The sequence below is a fragment of the Galleria mellonella genome, unplaced genomic scaffold (genome assembly GCF_026898425.1).
Source record: "Galleria mellonella isolate WM207_F2 unplaced genomic scaffold, CSIRO_AGI_GalMel_v1 utg159, whole genome shotgun sequence".
Taxonomy (NCBI): domain Eukaryota; kingdom Metazoa; phylum Arthropoda; class Insecta; order Lepidoptera; family Pyralidae; genus Galleria; species Galleria mellonella.
Genome location: NW_026442004.1, coordinates 145,230 through 163,419, shown reverse-complemented (window position 1 = coordinate 163,419; position 18,190 = coordinate 145,230). Strand labels below are relative to the sequence as shown.

The 18,190-nt window shown below is 31.2% G+C and overlaps 1 protein-coding gene across 1 annotated transcript in view; it reads right to left on the bottom strand.

Moving 5' to 3' along the window:
* Nucleotides 1-18,190, bottom strand: part of LOC113518861 (homeobox protein abdominal-B-like) — a 123,232-nt gene that overhangs the window by 75,278 nt on the left and 29,764 nt on the right. Inside the window, exon 2 of the mRNA XM_052892580.1 lies at nt 15,202-15,250. The gene's annotated coding sequence lies outside the window, so the exon portion shown is untranslated. The remainder of the gene's footprint in view (nt 1-15,201; nt 15,251-18,190) is intronic.

Here is an 18,190-nt window from a genome sequence, read left to right as displayed (position 1 = left end):
GTAATGTTTGCTAAGATGGTTGTTACATATTATACGCGCCATTATAACTTTTCTCTAGAATCTAGATAAATCTAATGACCCTTAATAGGTTCAGTAGTGAACGGTTATCAACTGAAATAAAATAATACAGCTACGAATAATAAAATAATACGAAATATATTAAATAAAATAAACCAACCAACCTTATAATTTGTCTCGAACATTAATATTTTTGGTAATAAAAAGCATTGATTTGGTAGGTACTTAATTTTTTTTCGCGGTACCGGTAAATCAATATTTATTGCAATGAACAAACCTTCGATCCAATAAACGAAGGTCGATGACCTAACAAGATCCGACGAGTCCTTTGATGATACGCGACATTTTTGGTAAGACACAAGTACAAACTCAATTGCGTTGGCGCCTGAAAGAAATTCTTATGATCTATATATCTATAGCTATAAAATGTGACTGACTATCAACGCGCAGCCAAAATTGCTAAGTTTAAAAAGATGAAATTCAGAATATTTTTTTATACTGTAATAGTCCACTAAAAATGATTTTTAAAAATTTAAACTTTAAAAGGAAAGACGACAGCACATGTACAATGTCACGAGTTGTCAGCAACAGCTATGTTAGTATGTAGTTAGTTATGAACATATTTTTCTCTCACGAGCACAAGTAAGAAGATTCAAATTAAGGTCTGATATTATCTATAAACGACACTTTTAAATACATTAATAAATACCATGTAGATGCATATATCTATATCTAGATAATTATGTTTTTATTAATATACCTATCTAAGTATTATTGATGAAACCACTATCATCATCATATCAGCCATAAGAGGAAACCTCCCCTAACGGCTGCTGTTACCCGGACGTTACTACTCATCCCTCGACTATTAACTTGCCTTAGTCGCCTCTTAAGACACCAACCATAATAAAATCATATTATTATCTTACATGAATAATTAATTAACGTCTTATTATTGGACACCAGTCTCTTCTCACAAAAGGAAGATAACTATTATATTATTACTATAGAGTTTTATTGCGAATTATTATTCCCTTATATTTTGTAGTTTATTTTTTTAGTCCCCTCTTATGACATCCTGGTGATGAAAGGAATGATGGCACATTGTATTCTTGCTCCGTCACTTCATGACGGTACCTCTGTCCCATTCGTGTTTCAACCGTAAAGCAGTTGTGTTTGCATGGCTGTGTTTCAGTTTGAAGGATGGGATATGGCGTGAATTTACAGGGTACAGAGGAATAACACCTGAGTCCTCAGGAATGGCAACGCATGGGTGGTATCATGGGCGAAACAATATACTCTGTTATGTCCATGGTACTGCTCATGTCTATAGGCGACGGTTACAACTTTCCATCAGGTGGGTTGTCAACTTGTTTGCCATTCTAAGTTGTATAAAAAAAGTTTAAATAAATAAAATTAAAAAAAAAAAAAACATTCGCATAAGAAGGTAATAATAGAAGAGTACGTAGATATAAGCATATACAAGCAAGCAGCAATTTCGTCTAAATACGAAGGCATTTAAGGCTTAACGCAGACGTGCGTCGTGCGGCGCCCGGGATTAAGTCGAGCAAGATATTGCAAGACGATATTTCAGAACGCGCGAGCGGCAGGTCGTCGACCTCGCCGCCCCAGCCACCGCTACATCTTGCGTATAGGGCTGCCAATTTAATTGTAGGTATTAATAGTATCTGTAATTTTATGAGTGAAAAATACATACCAAGTTTAAAATTATACAAATTCTTAGTTAAGTTTAAATTATCGTGCTACACATTATTAAAATCAATTAATGAATTGTAATTGATCACGATAAGTACCGATATTGAATTTAAACACACAAATACAGTTTTATTCATCCACATGACCATGATGTATTAATTGAATAGGATAGCAATTAGCATATGTAAAACATACAAAACTCTACGTGTTATCCAATTTTTAAGATGGTTAATTGACTCATCAATACGTTATACAGGAACAAACAAATAATTAACATATCACTATCTCAAATGTGAATAATGAATATGAGTTTAAAACTATGTATTATTAAATAAATATTGGTAGGTAAATACATAGGCATAGATTCACAATTGAAGTTCTCGTAACAGGAGCTCATCTAATCAATTACTATAAAATATTCAATTTAGTACTCCATCACAATAACTAAAATACCACATTTTTACTACTAGATAAACGTTACGGTAAAATAAATAAAGAAAGATTCTATCCCGCATTTGGAACAAAATTTCAGCCAAAAAGGACGAGAAAGAAATTTAGCTGTTGCTTTTTTTTTCAAAAAGTTAAATTATATAAATTACGAAGTTGTGTGAATACTAACAACTAAGCAATGTATCATAAATTTAAGATATGAATCAGTTAATTCATAAAGAAGTCAAGTCACCAAACTCTTTCATTGTACCATTAAAACGGTGTCTTTAAGCATATAAACGAACTTACCATTTTCATTCTCGGGTGATCACACACTCATACCGAGTTCAACCTACGTACAAACCTAATAATGTTTTCGTATAGATACAAACCCAATGCATACTCCTACATGAAATAAAGATAAGAATTATCTTACAGCGGTTTCCAATAAAGTATAAAAGGTTATCAACTGGTACCTAATATCTACTTATCTTGCGTCCATATGTATCTAAAATAGATGCCATAATCTCAGCTAACGATTATTCGGTATTAGAAAATAATAAATATAATCTAAGGTCATAGTTTTTTTTTTTTTCAAGAAGAATTATTCTACCTAATATTTGATAGGCTACAAGACATCTACTAAATTTCTAACCTAACCTAATTTAAATAACCAGCGATCTGGCCCGGTTTTATATTGTTAGATAGATAGATAGACAGAGTAGTATTCTATATTAGCTTTAATAGGCAAATTTTTAATACATAGATACTATCTCTATATAAGATCTATTTTTATTTTAATAAAAGATAATTTTTTTAAACAATATATATGCCTGTGTTGTCAATATAATTTTCTACAGGTTATAGAATTTTAAATATCAATTGAGTAATTTATGAGTTTTACTATTATAAACAAACAAATATACAAAAAGTCATAAATGCACCTACAAACACTAATGCATTCAATTCACTAACGTATATTTTAACTGCATTATTCGAAGGTAATTATTACGTTATTAACCAAATAAATATATTGTTATATTTTTAATTAATATTAGTTATGACTGATATGCTTAGCGAAGTGAGAGAGCGGGCTAGAGTTACGTTCAATACAACGTCAACAGTCCACAATGCCTCTGACTAACCCATTAGAGATTATAGTCATAAGTATTTTTTATTAACCATAATTTTATAATAGATAGGTACCTATACAAACTACAGATATCTACAAATACCTAACAAAAAATAACCGAGTCCCAAAATAATAAATTTTCATAAACTGATATCAAAAGTATCCAAGTGTCTCTAAATTATAGCACGTATCTTTATTGACAATAGGTAGTTGAACTGACTGAATTTATTGGTAGCTAAACAGAAAAATAAAAAATATATCTTCATTATATCCTATAAGATTTTAAGTTATGATTATGATGTAGTTTTATCAGATATTTTTGTGTGAGTTTAAAAAAAAGGCACTTCGTTTTAAAGTTTATATATTTTTACTTGTTTACCTGAATAGATGAATATCTATTTGAAGAGATAGTATCTTAAATTACGAGTTTTGTAACACGTAGACGCGTCTAAGATTTTAATTAATAAGGTGAGTTTTATTTCATGATTTTAGAGATCCTCACAAATTGTTTTTTTATTTTAATTAATGAACAATACATTTGATTATTAATTGTCTCTGTACTTAATAATAATACAATTAAAAATTATTGACAGCAATAATTATATCTATACTTAAAAAAGTACAATTTAAGACTTAACTATTTTATATCGATCTGTCATAAAGCAGTAGATTATTTTTTTAAGACTTTCTACGACTCTATAGTCTGTCTACTGTCTGTTTACAATTGGCAGAGCCAATGAATCGCTCCTTTCACTCTTTACATAAAGGCCTATTAATTTACACCTAAGGAATCAAATTGGTCGCTTTCTTAAGAGTACCAATAAGCCTATTTAATCATAAGTAAAATGTATAATATGATGTAATCCACTGAAAACTAAAAAATACTCAAAAATTACATATTTAATACTATTTGTTACTTCACTAAGTTATGCATTGTCTCATCCAATTACATATACTATATTTGACTTGGCTATACATTGGTCTTTTTTTATTTGTAAGTACGGAACTCCAATATGTTTTAAACTCACGCTTAACTTTTTTCAAAGTGATGTTATCTCGTATTTTGTAACAATCATCCCTACCATCCCCTAGCTCGGGGTAGCATCCCAGTCCCCGGCCCCCGCCCTACAAGACAATAAATATGTCAAGAGATATTACTTGCGCAAGTCGGGGCCCGTCTTAAGTAAATTATTACTCTAGAACTTTTGCTGATGAGTTCGACGCCGTACTTTTCGCATTTTATTGCCAGAGGCTTAATCCAGGGTTCACGAATATTTTTGGTAGTTAGCTAAGTGTTTTGGTACCAAAAAATATAAAAGAAATTTTAGAAATGAAACAGACATGAATGACACATTAAATAATGAAGGAAAAAAACCTAAAATAAAATAATAAAGAGACATTCGTGCCTAGGTCACATACAAACATGCGGTTTATTGCCTGGCTACTTTTGGTAAACAGGCAACTATGGAGTATGCGTGTCTTATCTAAATTGAATTTTAGTTTGTAACTGAATTCAAACACGCATGACGATAACAAAACAAAATCGACTCCATGATTGCCCGCTGTAGCAAGTTAGAAATATAAGAACTATAAAAAGTTAGGTACTATGGCATATTTTAAAAGTTATTTCGAAACTTCGTTTTGTCCTTGGGTTATAATAATATTATAGGAAAATCTAAAATTCTGTAAACACATTAGAATTTTCGTTTACTCAAATATCTTACTTTAAAAGCTGAACAAGTTTGAAATCAATTTGGCACATAGATAAACTATGATTTATACGGTCTGTTTGTTACACTTTACTGCCTAGTAAAGTTTCAAATTATAGGATACGGAGTTTTAAGAATGAGTACAATGGTGAAGTTATCCCATGAAAGGGATTTCTTCCAGTTAACCTTTCTGTCTGATAGAAATTGTGAATTGGTGCAGACAAAAAATATTAGCTATTTAAAAATAAAAAGAAATAATAATTATTACAGTTACAACACGAGCACAACATTGATACTGGACAACATAACACATCTAATTATTAGCTAATATGAACATTTAAAAGTATTATATCTCTAACTATGTATACAGGAGGTGCATAAATCTCATACTTAAAATTTACAAATAAAAGAATATCTACCAATAAACAACGGTATACCATATACTCAAAGAATAAATACATAGTTACTTTTTATTTTCACGCAAATAATATCCCGAGACTTTACTTGCGATTATTATAATATTTAAAGTTGATATATATAAATAAAAAAAAATATTCAGATGTATAAAATTTTTTAACATTGATTTTTAGTCAAAAAATAATGTCAATAATATATGCATAATATTTGTTTAAATACTCATTTTAAAAGTCGTTCCACCTATATTGCTTTATTACTTATTATAGTGTATTACAGTACATTTGGAATAGAAAAGTAAGTGTTTATAATTACTCCTCTCCATCCAAAGGTTGCCTGGAAGAGATCGCTTTTAGCGATAAGGTGGCCCATTGTTTTCTAATTGTGATTATTTCTTGTAATTGTTTATATGTAATTGTTTATACTATTGTAATCTTTTGGAGGAAACAATAAAGAGTATCTATCTATCTATCTATATATTTTTGTAGAATTTGTAACCAAATAATTAGAAGAAAATATGCAATTCGTATTACTAATTAATTAAATATTAATGTTAATAATAAGCAGATGTTTAATATCTACCTATTATCTACACGAACAGATATAAGGCGTTGGCTTTGAAAAAATAGTAATTATAAAATAAAGGTAATAATTTATAGACCCAACGCAACTATCAGATTTTTTTTTCTTCACTTCATATTATTCAAAGCCTGTAGCATTTCACTGTCGTACGTTATTATTTTATAGTCATTAGCCAAATCGTAAACCGTTATTTTGAAACCGGTCAAGCTCATGTGTCCACTAAATGTATTTATTGGACTGCCATGACAAACCTTATTGCTTACTTATAAAAAATTACCTACATAATTTTCATATTTTATGACTAACTAAAATAACATTTATATAAGGAAAGATGTTGTTATAAAGACTATTAGTTTTTCCAACGTATTATATTATGTACATATATATTTCGATACCTAATACAGACTCCACGCCTATAAATAGTTTAATAATAGTAACATTTCTGTGAGTATTTACATATATTTTTGTATAACCCATAATTAGAATACAAATTAATGTCAATCCCAAGTAAGACACCTATAAGTAAGTACCTACTTAAATAAAGATATACTTTAAAAAGAAAGCTCCACATTTAAAGTAGACACGGGGAAAACATTAAAAATACATTGTAACCCACACTTCTTACAAAGCAAACAAAACAGTTTCCCGCAAAAAAAATCAGGAAAAAGCGCGCCAGAGAAAAACAACGCGACCATAAAAGAAAGAGCAGAGTTGGCGGGCGAAATACGGCTCGCTCGCTCAGCGCCCCGGCGCGGCGGTCTCCGCCATTGGCCGCCTGCCGCCCCCTGCTCCCAACTCCCCCCTCCGGCGGACCGTAACTCACTGTTCACTTGTTTTTACGGCCGCCATTTTGTGACGTTCGCTCGTGCGGCAGCCCGCGCTAATCCATACGGATCGGCGTGCGCTTGTGTGCGTGACCCGACCGCGCGGTTTTCACCGGTCAGGTTGGTAGCAAATACTCATCTAGGATTCTATGAACTCAATGTATGGGCTCTTTGTATTGGACTTGCGACAAGGACCTTGTGATAAATCAACAAGGTATGAGACTTGTAGCATAGAATATATAATAATGGGTAGGTATCTACCTATGTACGACGTACCAACTGTTGTAGTGTTGGAAGTAATAATATAGATATAACTAGATAACGATACAGGATGTATCATATATAAAAGGTATCCAAACTAAAACCCAGTATATATTTACTATTAGTGGGTTTTAGTTTGGATACCTTCTTCTTAAAGTGAACATCTTCCCCCAAGGTATTTATTTTTTTAACTTATAAACTTAATTGATATAATATGAAAGCTTTAAATATTATTTTCCGATATAGATAAACTACATGCTTTTTGAGAAAGCTGTTCAGTTGAATGATTGAGTTACGACCCGTTACGATTGATAATCTGAAAATATAAGTAATAAGAACTGACCCTATCAGTCAGTAGACATCATAGACAAGAACCAAGCTATCTAGACAGAGTAGCTATAATAATCTGTATTTAGTAATTAGTACACGGATATCAGAATAAAGTCCTTATATTTATCCCAAAAAACTGAAATCATCGACAAATATAATTATCATTTATGTCTTGACATCATAGGTAAAATTGGTTATTCATATTTTCTACCGCCATTTTATCACCATCGATTTTATTTACCGCCATTTTACAAACCAACTATTTATATCCATCTCATATCCATCATTAGCATGCAAATGATAAACGCTGATCCCATTACAGAGCATTACTTGGGTCCCCTATCTCCCTAACGAGGGCCTGGCATCCATAGATGCATGAGCACTCATAATGTCTCAACATCCCTATCTTTACGTCTTAATCCCCTCATTAGGCGTTGCTACAAATTTAATGATACACACACGGAAATGTGTGTTGGTAAAGTTTGACCTATCTATAAAATAGATATGGTATTTATATATATATATGTATATATATATATGTGTGTACATATATAGTATGATATGATCAATCGTCAGATATTATGTAGTTAGGCACTTACAGTATAGGTAAATATACTAATAGAAAATATAGGTATTTATTTATTTAACCCTTTATTGCACTTAATACATCAAAATATACAATGTCAATAGAAAATTCAATAAAAATACAGTACAGATCAAGTTATAGACATTAAAAGATAGGTACAGAAGGTAGTCTTATCGCTAGGACAATCTCTTACGTACAACATATGTATATGGATTTTAATTAACAGATACATGAGTTTCGTAAATAATTTAAACATTGATTATTTTATTGTGTGTATTTTAAGATTGTTAGATTAATTAATAAATCATCCGGCTTTATTATAACAACAACTCTTTATTGGAATGTAAATACTTATTTACTAATCCCTACACGTAATAGCTGAATGCAAATTTGCAAGTAGATATCTACAGACAAATAAATAAGTATAAGTGTCTAAGTCGGTCAGGGGCCAACGCCATTATTTATTTATCTATGTAGAGGTGTCCATATGTCTCCCTTGTCAGGCTACAAAATGAAAGATAAAGTAGCAAAACTAGGAACGGGGAGAGGATTTAGAATAATGGAGTCTAGTTTTTTTTAATGAGTAACAAAGGAATGGTGAGCCCGCCTACGAGATGATACGTGAGAATGAATGTACATCCTATGACTAATTCAACAAGAATTAACCACGATGGTTTCCAGGGGAACCCCCTGGAGGTCGACCTGCTATCAGTGACTATTAAACCTCATTACTAACGATGCCTTTCCCTCCAATGGAGTTTAGTGGGCGTATTGCTAGAAATATATATTATTAGTTATAGGTCGATCTCCACTTAGAAAACATCTTAGTCACTAGTTACTAAGTTACTAGTTACTAATCCTCACCTATCATATCATTTCCCACTGATACCCCGTCAGTGTACATCAATATCACAAATAAGATTTTTATTCCATTTTCATTTCTTAAAAACAAATCTTGGTAATGCAACGGTTTAACATGCTGTCTTATTTTTCAATGGTCATGGGATTGATTCCCACATATACAAACAATTGTATTTATGAATATATCTATTGTCTGGCTATTTTCTATATAAAATATAATAAGTATAAATAAAAAAAAATTAGGAATTTTTGTTCGTTATCTAATACAAATTCAGCATCGCGTGTAACTAGAGGTACGCTATGTAATGAGTTAATTTATTAAAAAAATGCTGCTAAAAGCAATGTGGTAGAGGCCTAAAAATTGTAACTTCTTGCAGTTTATTGCAGCAAACTTGGCTTCTATCCAACGCAGGGAATCCATTAAGTGACGACTACAAAGTTTGTTGTCGTGATGTCGTGACACTGAGCGTGTGTTGCAGCTGCATGCCTAACTTTCTGTACATTAATGTCCATAACCACTAATGCAAAATGTTTGAAACTACCCAGAGTTGTAGATGATTGAATAATCTAAATAATAAAATATAATTCTTTATTAAAAAATATTAAATTAGATAATAAAGCTTAGAAATGATTTATAAAGATATAGAGCCCATTTTTTATGTCAAGGCGTCTAATAATAATTGTCGTCTGAACACTACTAAAGACATTACAAAATATAGCGTAATGCTCATGGTATGTACATACATCTCTTATACAAAAAATAAACTTGTAATTTGAAGTCAAATCTCTTAGCTTTAAAGATAATCAAAGTTAGGTGCATTTATATGCACATTTTATATTATTATTATATTTATATCTTGTTATATCCGTAGTTTATGTTGATAGGCGATGGTTACTACTATCTTCAGATAGGCCGTCAGTTTGTTTGCCATTCTAAGATATTTAAAAAAATATAATATTTTTAGTTCATATTATCTAATTGTCGCTTCTTATAAGGCGGAAAATTGAATTAGATACAAAACACCTATTTACGTAATAGCTTCATTATACTATAGCTAGTATATGTATAGCCTAAAATCACATACATAAATAAATATCCACATAAAGATAGATGCTTAATCATATCTGTACATGTAAAAGGCCGGCAGCACACCTGCAATGCCGTAGGTGTTGTGGGTGACCATGGGCGGCGGTAGTCACTTACCATCAGGTGAGCCGCATGCTCGTTTGCCCCCTGTGTTGTACAAAAAAAATTAAATATAACTATTGTTTTTTTAGAAGTTAAAACGTTCAACTTCTTAAAGGCAACTGATGATGTAGTGGAACAGTCAATTTTATAGAGAACGTTTATAGCAGTAAGAGTGAAACGATGCTGTAAAGTGGGCAATTGTCGTACACTCAACTCGTGAGTTAATGTCCGAGGTCTTAGGTTCATTCCCAGCCCTATAGGTCAGCTGGATATCTCGCGACACAAAAACGACTTTAAATTGTAGTTTTTAAAGTCGTGTTTTATATTAGTATATATACATACATACATCACCAGAGGGAGACTTTGTACAAAAGTCGATTGCTTGGGTACCTCTGTCCCATTCGTGTTTCAACCGTGAAGCAGTTGTGTTTGCATGGCTGTGTTTCGGTTTGAAGGGTGGGATATGGCGTGAATTTACTGGGTACAGAGGAATAACATCTGAAGGAATGGCAATGCATGGGGGGTATCATGGGCGAAACAGTATACTTTGTTATGTCCATGGTACTGCTCATGTCTATAGGCGACGGTTACCATTTTCTATCAAGTGGGCTGTCAGCTTGTTTGCCATTCTAAGTTGTATAAAAAAAACATAATAGGTTCGTTCGGTAGGTGTTAAAAATTAAAACTGAAATAAATCTACAATAAACTCATGAATCATACTACAAATATTAAAACTTTATTAATAAGTAAGTAGTAGGGAAATAATTGAGAAATAAACAATCATAGGAAGTACTTAAAATGGTTAGTTACTTAAAATGCCGTTGTCCAGTTGTATTAAGTACCTATAAAAAAATATAGATATATAAAAATAAAACAAAAAAGAAATATATAGTTGAGTAATAATCTTAACTAGCTATATTATTTTATTATTTCAAGATAATTAATTTATCTTTACTGATATCACTCCAACTACTATTAAATACTAATAGCTTAATGAGGTCTTGAGTTTCAATTTCATGTTAAGTACAAAACAAAAACTATCATTGACAGATAGAATAGGTTTTTTTTTTATCAACATAGGTACTTATTCTTTCCATTTCAATGTCTACTTTGTCCATAAATAACTTACAACCTTTGTGTCTTAAATTTCGTTTAAAAATGAATGTAAACTCAAACGCATAGAAATAATTTAGCTTTTCAAACAATACAACAAAATTAACATAATTTATTCGACAATGTTTAGCCGAAACAACGCTGTCCCATTATTACGTAACATGGTATTGTTAATTGCCACAATAAATAAATTGTAATCAGGTTGTTGTTACTATAATTTTATGGCTTGTTTCTGTTAATTTTTTCAAAAAAGTTTTCAATTCATCAATAACAAATAGTTAACTATAGATATAATATTTTGTAAGCATGCCTTAGTATGAAACTCAAGTTCATTATTTGTACGTATTATTTAACACATAAGATAGAGCATTCATTCATTTTAATTTCATTCATTCGTTTCAAATTTCAATATACACAAACATGTCACGTGTGGTCCCGGCATAGAATAAGCCACCCCTTCCTTTCCCGTGGGTCTTGTAAAAGGCGACTACGGGTACAGGAAGAACGAGGGATGGACAGCAGTGTCGCTCTTAAAACATCTCTAAACCCTAACCGCGGTTGCCAATCCGCCTGCTAAGCGTGGCAAATACTGGCAAACCCCCCCAAGGGGAAGGCTTATGTTCAGCAATAGACGGTTAAAGGCTAATATAATATGATAAAACATTTAATTAAAAAAATACGTACTCACAAAAGCGAGCTTATCTCAAATAAGAGATTTTGTGTTGTACTTATTTTTAAGCAAAATATATTATAGTATATGTATTAGAGCATATTATATTATTATTATCAGATATTTTATTAGTAACAGATAAAAATGTCCAGCAAATGTACCATTAGGTATAATACTAAAATTAAAATAAAGCTAGATCTAAAACTATTAATATATTGTGCTTCGGTATAGTTTTCGAGGAATTTCGTTAAAATAAAACAGTGTTTACAAGACTAGAAAAATGTGTTACTAATCAAGTTCGATTAGATTGGTCAATAATTTATATCTAGAAGTAAAAGTTTATTAATAATTCCTAATACTACCTGCATAATGGACTCACTTAAATGTGCAATATGTATACTTATTTTATTTATCTATAATTTGAAAAAGATTAATATAAATAACAAAAATTCGAACTGCCTACGATAACTACGATTCTTATTTAGATGAATGACACACGGATACTTATGAGGCAAGAACTCCTAAAATAATCTCCTAGACGCATCACCATAATCCATTACATTTAACAGTAAAGTCACCTGAAAGATTGATGTGTTCGGGAACACCTTTCCTAAAATATCGGATAGAGGGAAAACTGGGAAGCGGGAGTGCGGCACCATATGTTAGAGATGGCCAGCCGACTGTGTGCCACGGTGCAAATAAGTTTCAAGCCATTCTGAACCTTGGAGTTTAGGAAAAACGGAAATTTAAAGTTAGCCTGGTGATTAAGGAATGTTGGTACACCTCCGAGGTGACACCCGAACTGTCGATACATTTCACAATTGTCGTAAACTCCTGGAGACGGAAGGGGAACGCAGTAAAATTATCATTTTATGCCGTTCGACGACTGAAATGACACGGGAATGTTGTAAAACTGATTTATTGGATACATCCCAGGAGTCACATGCTGAATTTTTGATGAGATCTTTGTTTTGAGATATCTAGAACAAATAGATGGAGCGGACGCGGGAGGATTATTTTTAGCACAGAACAAGTTTCGCTTTTGCTTTTTTTAGTTCTAATAATACCGAGAGAAAGAATCTTTCTTAAAAGATTTAAACATCCGATGGGGGAGTACACAATAGGTATGAAAAAGTTGGAGACCTTCTGTCTGCTCTTATTGAATGATATTTTTTGAAGTCATAAACCATCTTATACAAAGGATAAATTTTTCCTAAATATTTATTTATATGGGTTTACAAATCATTTACAAATTTTTGTTAAAATAACCTGATTTGTAAATGCTTGCAAAATACATAATATACTTTGACATATAAGAATCCTAAGTAAGTATCACCTGACTTCTATACAGAAAAAATTAACATTAGGACTTGCAATATTAGAAAGATTTTTTTATCGATGTACGTTACATTTTACAAAATACATCATTCTTAGATAAATATATTGATAATAGGAAATAAACATACAGTATAATTACACTTTAAAAGCATATAACTAGAATTGCATTTACAGAAATTATACTAGTATTATTTTTGATATTAAGTAGTAGCCTATACTTATTTTACTTACATGTCTATAATGAAATCCAGATCAGTACAGGTCAAAGTTCTTTACTGTTGGTTTACTTCATTGATATCTACCTAATTTGGACAATTTGATTAAGTCGACGGCCACAGGCACGTTTTATTGCCCTGTATTTCCTAATTAGGCATTCCTTGACCCTTGTCGTCATAGATTTCATTATTAATCCAATTGGATTCCAATATAGAGAGAAATATGATGATCATAAGAGTCAGTACGTTTTACATGTTGTAACTACGTAGGTATATTTTAATACTTTAAATATTTTGTTTCGTAAAGCTGAAAAATAGGTGATGTACACTTTATTTTTTAAGGTATCCAAAAATATAAAAGATGTGTTTTCTGAAAAGCCCTTATACAAATTATACTGCGTTCTAATAATACAAGAAGTAGTATAAATAGACCGCAACTTTAGGTTGTGTGATATAGTTAATATATAATACTATCTATTCATATGAAACTAGAAATTGGTTGATTATATATTACGACTACACATATAGTTGAATCATTATTAACGTGGTAAATGATCATAATGTATATTCAAATTACATTATTAAAATTACAACTTTACATAAATCAAATTACTGCGTCGACGCAACGATCTGTATACGATTAACGCGTTAAATGAATGAGAAAGCAATTGTCACGACCTCTCGACTTGCGAAAAACGCATTAAAACAAACAGTGCAGTAAAAATAAATCTAACTGCCTATAAAAACTGCCATAACTATCACTTAAACGCCATTGTGCTTCGTAGCGCCTTTTATCTTTCCACTACCGTCGAAATGCAGCAACATTGTGCGTTCTAATATACAATGTTCAACGCAAATATTGTCAAATGTATTCTAGACGCTATCAAGACGCCGTTAAAGTACTTAAATACAATTTATAGACCAGTCCACTCAGACGCGCGAACACAAGATCCGATGTGTTTAATAAATATTTCATAGCTCATTTACCGGGCAATTAATGCGCACGTAGTACCTATCATTGAACTGCTAAGAGGAAAATTCGCTCGTTTCTCATTGATGACTTAAAGATAAAATAAATATAAGATGGACTTTTTTTTATCAAAAGCCCATTATTCAAATTATTCCACATAACTCATTTAGATACGTAATGATAATAATAATAATACGATAAGTATAGAAAGCCGACCTAACACAATAATAATAAAGAGAGTTTATTAGGCCTCTCGGCACGAGCTCTTATCGAGTTCAATTAAATATCATTTTTATTGGGAATCTGTTGTAATGCCCCGTGGTCACTTTATCCAATTTTAATTTTACCTTTACAACGTCTTCGATTTTATGTCAACGTAGGTGCTTCTAAATACGGTTAAGAAATACCAATGAATTTTTATTTCAATTCTTGTATAATATCTTATATTTCTCCCATGTATATATATTCTATGTAGCTATCTAATTCGATATGATATCATCCAACACTATTCGCGTACAATTTAAAGTAATTTATTATTAAGTAGTAATAATATTTCTTCTTCTGAAAATGTTAAAGACAACATTTATCCACCAACTCAGAAAATAATAATGTTAATTTATTACCTACATGAATTGGTATATAAGTTTATGTTATCCATGGTTTGCTTCTTGAATCGCTACCTCTCTCTAAAGTTTCACAAAGATATTTATATATCTACTTAATTGTGATTCCGATTACATTTTTTGTTATTCCTATCTACGGTCGATTGGTACATATTATTTACTATATTATATCTACTGTTAAATCATCCATTTTCATTGTCTAAAATATAAAGGTTACGTACCAATTTTTAAATCCATAATTATCTACATAAACTGCAACGATCCATGAACCTGAAATAAAAAAGAAAAAAAAAACATTAAATTAGTACAAACACTTTTATATACCACAGAATTAAGATGCTAATCTAGACATTTACGAGCCAAAATATAATTAAACGTCCCCATATAAAAAGTTCTTTCTCAAATAAATCATCGTAGAAAAAAAACTGTTGATACTATAATTTATTTTAGGCAGTTACTTTCAAATAAGTAATATGTGTTTTTTTTTTTTTATGAAAAAGCATGACGTTCATAAAACGAAGACCCAAGACCTTCGCTACGATAAATAACAAAAAATTGCACAAAGTCAAACGGAGATCGCTTTTCTTCAATGGTTACTTTACATGCAAATTCCTTGCAATAAAAATGGGAACCCTTCTCTCCTAGCTTTATACAGGGAGCGCAAGTCTCGAATCCGACGTTTTATGTATTCGTGAATCGACGCAGTTTTATTGGTATCGACTATCGATTCCATTCGTTACCATTCGAGAATTCGGATGTAAAGCCGGCTATTTCGAGTATTTGGACTGCTAGACGTGCCTATTTGATCGCTATCAAATTTGATTGCTTCGGATAAAGGTCCCGCTCACCATTCGCTTGTTGACCTTATATTATTTGCAAAATATTTACGAAATTAACAGAACCACGAGTATACGGAGTCACTATATGTTTGCAGAAATCATATAAATATTCCCTTATATAAAGGATATAAAGAAATATACTTTCTTTATATTTTCAAATTAGATAGTTACTTGCATATACACGTTGAAATATTTACCTAATATATCCCACACAAACATTAAATTGTAGTATCACAAATTATTTATATCTAATAATAAAATTTGTTCCTTAATATTTTCATCTAGACTTAATTTAGGTGATTAGATTCCTTCGTTAAATAGATAACTTAATGATTAATTTTATTTTATATACTTAATATAACTAACTTAAAAATATTGTCTGAGAATACCTCTAAATAGTTTTCTTCAATTCAAATATAAATAATTCAATATGTCGATAAATTCTGTCTGTAGATAATAATATATATATATATATATATATATATATATATATATATATATATATATATATATATATATATATATATAGGTTATATATATATATATATACAACCTCTGGCCTACCTATTCGAAGATACCGAAGATACCTATATATGTAGGTAATACGAGATTACATTCTTGGGAGGCGACGAGGGCAAGAGCTGTCTTGTGTACGCGACGCCCGACAAGGATCTTATATTTCCATAAAACGTACATTTTACGAGCACACCTGCACCCTTGCGCCTCCTTCGCGTCCCTCGCCCAAAACTTAGGCTCAACTATCTAAATTACTGATACTAGTGTTGACAAATAATAGTTGGTACCGCATATTAATCGATAACTCGATTGGAGTCACAAATAACTTAATAATCCATAATGTTATCGATATAAAGCTATAAATAATAAATCGATTAATAAATAGCAAGTATTGGAAGAACACTGACCATTATCGATACTAACAATAGTACCTATTGCGTACCATGATAAATAAAAGTTTTTTTTTTTATATATTACTACTATACTATTTTTTTTATTACGTTTAGTTATTAAATTGGCTAAAATGTTTTATCAATATAAACAATTAATCGATAGTCATCTCAAACTGTAATAGTTTTTATTACGGGCTAAAATATTTATATCGATTGGTTTATATTCGACTATTAGGCAGCACTAACTGACATATCTAGTGAAATACTGAATCACACAACCTATACATACTGTCACCACCTAACAAATTAAAACTGTCACAGTAAAACATTCACAAAACGTTCCGCGTAGTGTCTACGATTTAGTTTACGACTGAAGCTTTAATAAAAATCTCTAATAACATTCCGACATCGTGTTCCTCGCATCTCAGTATGAATTTATCATAACGGCATTCCCACCTCTACATGAATAAAAATATAAGTAACTATCCAATTACTCGTCATATCTGTAGTCGTTCATTTTTTGTTTTATATTACAGAGACAAGGAGATTCAATCTTATAAATTATTATGCTTGTACCTACTCAAGAGCGCCGCCTTATTTTTTCTCTCAATAAGCATGTAACTAGAACCGCGTTGGCTCCACTATAAACTTCATAACAAACTGCCACATGAAGCCATATCTTGTGTATATTATGAGCTTTTTCGTTTAAGCCAGAATATCCCAGTCGCGACTTAAACCGTCTTAAAAGGAATATAGAACAATGAAATCACGCCCTACGCAATAAGAATATAAAGTTTGTTTTTCCTATCCTCTTTTTCTGTTTGTAAGATGTTTAAAACAAGGACAACACCGCCCTTTAGATGTTTTACTTAACTGTTAATAATGCGAAGGTGTAGATATAAAAAGCCGGCCAACATTTAGGTATTCATTATTTTTTGTTTGATTTTATTTTGAGTAACAAAAAAATAAGATAACAAGGTAGCGTCTTTCGTCGTCGAAGAAACATACATCTGGGTAGACAGACTACTCAGTTTTAAATACGATAAAACTACCACTGAACGTTACCTAAATAAGTACTGTAAATCTTTAATACTGTATATTATTTATTTATTCTTAATTTTATGCAACTTAGAATTGCAAACAAGCTGACGGCTCGATGAAAAGTTTGTAACCGTCTCCTAAAGACAAACATAACAAATTACGATGACTATGAACATAACAGATTATACTGAAAACAACAGACTATAAAATGTAAATCAGCTCAGGATATTTAAAAATATGTAAAGCTGCATGAGTGCGGCACTACGTGCATGAAACTAATTGCTCGATATTTATAGAAACATTACAATGCATTTGGTACCACATTGTTCTTTTACAATTAAGCTAAAGCTATATATACAATAAAATAGTTTTTAAGACTTTACAAACGAGTTGTAGGTAGGTATCTGAAACTGCCAACTCAT